Below are 6,000 nucleotides of genomic sequence, written 5' to 3'. Positions count from 1 at the left end.
TTCTTGCTTGAAAGTTTATTTTAAATTGGTATATAAATCTCAGATATCAAAGCATAAGAAGAAACAAAGAGCAGAATCAATTCGATTTCACTTAAAAATCATAGCAATTATAATATGAATGGAGCCTAGAACAAAACAAGAGAGCCAGAAATCTGGAAGCTGTTCCATCATTTAAGGTTTATAGATAAGTGTGATGTATCCACAGACCCCAGGGCTCACGTCTCTAGTAAATCACACAAAATCCTTCTTCAGTCTTCCCACATGTGGCTCAAGAAACTCAGCTTTTACCTCACCTAAGTCTCTAAAGTCACTTCATTTTCAACGCTGAATTGGAGGTCTCTCTAACTTGATGAAGAGGGATATTGATTTTCCCTCCGTGCAAAAGCTATGGAGGGAAAAGACTTCCCTGTAGCGCTTAGGCACATAGCCCGGAGCTCTCGCATGGTGTTTTTCAGACACTGTGGCCTGTGCTAGTTGTGGTGAGGCCCAATCCTGTTGAGTCCCTGAACATAACCAGAGCTTGCCATTGCCTAAAAACCAACTCCTCCCACTCTGTGGCTTTTCAGGAAACACTGAAGCAAAGCAGGAAGTTGCTACAAATAATCTTTCCCTTAATATTGCATGCAGGAAGAAGTATTCCTGGGAAACCGCTTGCTATACATGCACCTCTTTGTTGACGTTCAGCCATGTTTATTTACTGGTAGGCATGAGAGACCTTCAAATACAACAGAATGGCAACTGTGCATTGCGAATGAAGGCTTCAGCACTGAACACACAAATCAAACTGCTCGTTTGACTCAGTGCTACTAGAGAACTCTGCAATCCAGTCACATGCAGAAAACTGGATCAGCTCTCTGGAGAAAAATCCTTAATATGTACTGGCCATAATCAGTAACGATTCTATTTATGAAGTCTAGAATGCTTTTACTCACACGTTAGCCCTTTTCTACAGGGTAACAGTGAAATGATTCATGCTTATTCTTGTCTACTTTATGGTGAAACAGTATTTAAACTGTTTCTTCTGATGTAGGGTGTCTGCACAGGGATATTCTGCCTGAAGAGAAACAAACGAGCCAAGGGAGAGAGAGGGCTCTGACATTTAGAAGTCTTCAGCTTCTAGTTGATCTATGTTTCGGCCATTAGTTTTGGACAGTGTGGTTTCCTTAGAAATGTTATATTTGGTACAGACTCAAGACCAGTGTGAATATCTGCCACAGACTCTGCGGAGCCAGTTGTGACAATAGAGGGTCTTGCACACTTGGGTAGGAGGTGAACTGCTCATAGGACGCAGTCTTGGCAGAGAGTCAGCTGGCTCAGAGTCTTTGCTCATTAAGATGTTCTATAAACACCTAGTGTCTGCAATGTACTCTTCTGCCTGCTAGAGAGACAAAACAAAAAATAAAACGTGTCTTTATGTCACTTACACTGTAGTGAGGGACCAAGAAAGAAAACAGTAATGCATTTATAAGTTTCAGACAGTAGTAAGTATTATGGGGGGAAAAGAGAGAGAATCTCTAAGGGCACACATGAGAATGGCATTATTGGCAACCCTCCTGACTCTCATCTTGAACTTTATTTAAAAGTTATTGAGGTATTTTGGTTAGCTTTGTAAATACCTTCTGATTGCAATGTTTGGAGACATGACTGTTGGGGGCTTTCTGGATGCCAACAGGAAAGGGCTTGGGTGTGGTGGTCCCTGCCCCTCATTTGCCCCGCTGCCTGACTGTGTAGTAAAAATATTTGTACAGTGGCATCTCCTGATACTGGTGACAGTCTCACTGATTGAACTGTCCAAATTCAGTGACAAAGGACAGTATCTGCAGCCCCAGCCCTTGTGTGACATTTTACACTTGGAGGATTCAGCAGACTACTCATTTCCCATCTGGTGAGAATCATTCATTCTTTTGGAGAGGTTCATTGATAGAACTAAAGAGGTGAAGTCAAATCAGGTTGAGCAAAAGGCCTTCATGTGCCTGAAAACTGATACAGCTATTAAATCCAGCGCCAAAGTCACACTAGATATCTGCTGGAATAATGGAAATTTAGGTCAATGAAGCATCAAACTGTATGAACAACAATGATATGGAAAATGATAAATAGAGACTTTAATAAAGACCTTCAAACTTGTCCTCTTTCTGTGACTGAAGGTTGCCAGTTCTCCATGATGTCAAAGACATGACAGTTTTTCCTCCCAGATCTGGGAATTGAGATGTAGACCCTTCCTGGATGTACCCTAACAGCTCCACTGAGTACATCTTGTTGGATGGGGACAAATTTTAGGCTCTCAGTCTCATATTTACATGTCTAGCCCAAACCCTCTAGATGGGACAACAAAGAAAGATTGACATGCAATCATTTATGAACATATCAATTAATATCTTTTCTAATAGTCCACAAATGAAAAAAATCACCCTCTACAACTTTCTGTGACCTAAATCTAGGTGTAGATTTAAGACAATTTTCCTGAGTTCCCCAAAGTTTCTGAAAGCTGGAAGAGATGCTATTTTGTAGCTTTCCACATCTGTCAGCAGAACAGGGTTCTTTATGGTGAACAAGGCAAGATTCCCTGTGTGGAAGGGAGGCAAGCCAAATCAATACAATAACTGCAGGATGTGGGGTCTAATACAATGTCCCATCTCTTTCCTTTACACACAATAGACAGATATGATTAAAAAATATTGTCTTTAGGGAAAACCATAAACTATTTCAAAACTTGTCAAATTCAAAGTATGAACAGATTTTCACTAGTAATTTTGCACAATCTTTAGTTATCCCAATTCCACTTCACCAGTAGTCTGTCAACTTAAGGGCCTCAAATCAAAAGCTTTCTTATAAAGTCTCATTTACGGTATCTGTTAGCTCAAAATACCTTTGAACCTGGAACCCATTTTATCTTTGAAATAAGATTCAAACTTTACTTCCTTATTTATTACTATTTTTTTTTTTAGAAGGTTATCTTTGAATGTATCCCTTCAGTGTCCCAGGACCAGACATCTCATCTTTTATTACCTTCACTGAAAATCTACAAAAACTTCTGAAAGTCTAAAAAAAACCACTTTTGCTTTTATATTTTATGCCATAATAGGCACTATTAAAATGAGAAGTACACAAATAATATTAACAACGCAATTCCTTTCATCCAAAGCAAAGGCATTTTGCTCCTGAGAGCTTCTCGATACGCCGCCTTCTTTATGGGGAGCCAAAGAAGGGAGATGAAAGGCTTCAATGAAAGATCCATATGACTTGTGATGGTAGAGTAATTACTATACTAATTTTGAGTTTATGTGGAGATATTGGGTTTTGAAGTAAATTATAAATTATATTTCTGTTAACATTCAAAGTAATCCTTTTGGTACAGAGCAGTGCTATCTACTAGGCCATCAGCCTAGTGCAGCCCACAAGACAGAATCTTACCTGCTGGATTTGTATTTTAGATAACTTTCTTTTTTATTATTATTATTATTATTATTATTATTATTATTATTTTCATTAGGTATTTTCTTCATTTACATTTCCAATGCTATCCAAAAAGTCCCCTATACCCTCCCCCCACCAACTCCCCTACCCACCCATTCCCACTTCTTGGCCCTGGCGTTCCCCTGTACTGAGGCATATAAAGTTTGCAAGACCTATGGGCCTCTCTTTCCACTGATGGCCGACTAGGCCATCTTCTGACACATATGCAGCTAGAGACACGAGGCTTTAATTGCCATAAAACACCTGCAGACAATCTTAAGATGTTCTTTCTGACCTTATCCTCTCATTCTACCAAATCAAAGAAAACACTAATAGGAATGGTTAAATTCAGTGGTCACTACTGGGTCACTGGGCCTATGAATATACCTTTCCTTGTAGGCTGACACCAGGACATGCCTACTCTGAAGGAGCCAGTGAGGTTAAATGGCTCTGGGACAGCACCTGCCTTGGGAGGCATCTCTCCACAAAGACCAGAAGGTTGTTGACAAGCTAAGACTGTCTTCTTATGGAGGTACTGCTCACTAAAGATCCCTGTCCTGCTCAGAGGGCGACGATAATACCCCGAGGGAAGTGGGATTGGAAGGGGAACACAGGAGGAGAGAGTGGGAAAGCTGCAAAATTGAATCCAGCTTAGTCTATGGACCACTCTGGGGTTTTCAATGGAACCTTCTGTGAATCGCAAACACGTCTTTACCAGGTCTCTTCCCCTGTCTGTTTTCTCTCCAGGACTGTTCAATAGCAAAGATGGACATGACAGGAGAATCGTCAAGATTTCTTGATGCTAGGTTACGCCTCTTTCATGTAAATGACTTCTTGCTAAGGTTCTGGGGCTATGCCCTTCGTATTCCCAAGCAAGGGCTTACAGGTAATTTAAGGTGAGAGAGCAAAGCAATCTTAGAGTTCTAAGAGTGCTTAAGTCAGCCCTGGAGGAGTTTAGGAAAAAGGTATTTTATGTGTAAGCAAGCAGTAAGGGATGACTAAACATTGTTTGAAAGTTATCTAAAATACGAATCCAGTCCATAAGTAAGAGTCTGTCTTGTGGTAATTTAGATTCTCAGTCCGCTGGCTGCTCTATCTTTCTTCTCTTGGATTGTTTGAAGAATGGAGAAGATTTTGAAGACATGTTCCCTCTGGCCCTTTGTCTATGAGGGATGAGCAAAAAGAGGGTTTCTTCATGGTCAAATTCCATAGAAACAACAATAAAGCCTATAAGAAATTTGTAATTCCAGTGACTTTTAAATCACACACACCTTGGAGAACAAACGTTCTGTAATGAAGAATCACTTGTGTGATAGGAAATAAAAGTTATGATTTATCAATTTACCAACCCAATGAGTAATGTAGAAACACGGTTCGGTGACTTAAAGAAAAGGTCTGTCTCTTCAAGTGAGTTACAATTTAGTATGCAACATTAGAAAATCCATAGAAGGACATCATGGACAACAGCCTTTGGTACTGTGACCACATGCCTGCAATAACTACATGAGAGAAGATAGTTATATTTTGACTTGTGGCTTCCGAGGTCCCCGTCTTGGGCACTTGGTTCCATTGGGTTCAAGCCCAGGAGAGGGAATCCAGGTACAGAAGGTCAAACATCTCACATTCTTATCGAACATGAAGCTACAGTGTCCTTCCCTAGTGGGCAAGGGCAGTGGGAAGTCTCTTCTCTCATTCTAGCTGAGGAATGCCAGTTACCAACAAAGATACAGAAGTCAAGGAGAGGGTGATACAGAGCTGACGTCACGGACCTTCAAATACGGTACTTTCTTACGGCTGTGAACACAGCTCAGACATGGCTGCTCCAGTTCTTCCAAATGTGACCAACACTAAGAAGGATGTTTCATGTTCATGGAATGGAACAGCAATCTTGACACTGGGTGATGCCAACCAATTGCACATTGAAATGACTTCAGAACCATTAGTGTAGCAAAATAAGGAGATACAATGTATGTGTGTCTCCTTCTAAGCTGTGAACTCTCTTAATAGACCCTAAAGCTTCAAGCAAGACTAAGCACATTTACAGGTGGCTCTTAGAAGAGCAAATAGGAACCAAGAGCAAAGTCTCCCACAAACTAGCCTCATCTTGTTCTTATTCAAATGCAACAACCCTCCTTTCACCCACAGATTGGCCAACCTCTTCAGCGTAATAGGAAACACCACTCTGTCACTGCCTAAGAACTGCAATTACTCTATTCTAAAGTCCTACAGCTTAGCTTAGTTTAATGAAATATATAAATAGGGTTTAAATGAATCTTTAAAGCCTGTGAATGCCTTTCCCCCAGCTCTTAAGTACAGGTGCTTTCATAAACAGTTTTCTAATTATCAAGTTGAGATTGTATTTTGGATTTCCTTCCCTCTTTAATTTGACAGTGTACATGTTTTTACGCTTTCATGTCTCAAACACAGAAGCTTCAAAATACTGGTTTTGAGATAGGGAATTGTTAATCTATTTTTCACAATTGGCTTGTATAGAAAAACATCCTTCATTGTCTTACAAGAACACAAATCACATCTTTCCAAGGA

The 6,000-nt window shown here is 40.2% G+C and overlaps 1 protein-coding gene across 25 annotated transcripts in view; it reads right to left on the bottom strand.

Annotated features, from left to right (window-relative positions):
* Window positions 1–6,000, bottom strand: part of Grip1 (glutamate receptor interacting protein 1) — a 634,030-nt gene that overhangs the window by 183,018 nt on the left and 445,012 nt on the right. The gene's annotated exons all lie outside the window — the stretch shown is intronic.

This window comes from Mus musculus, chromosome 10 (assembly GCF_000001635.26).
Source record: "Mus musculus strain C57BL/6J chromosome 10, GRCm38.p6 C57BL/6J".
Taxonomy (NCBI): domain Eukaryota; kingdom Metazoa; phylum Chordata; class Mammalia; order Rodentia; family Muridae; genus Mus; species Mus musculus.
This window is presented reverse-complemented; position numbering and strand designations above follow the sequence as displayed.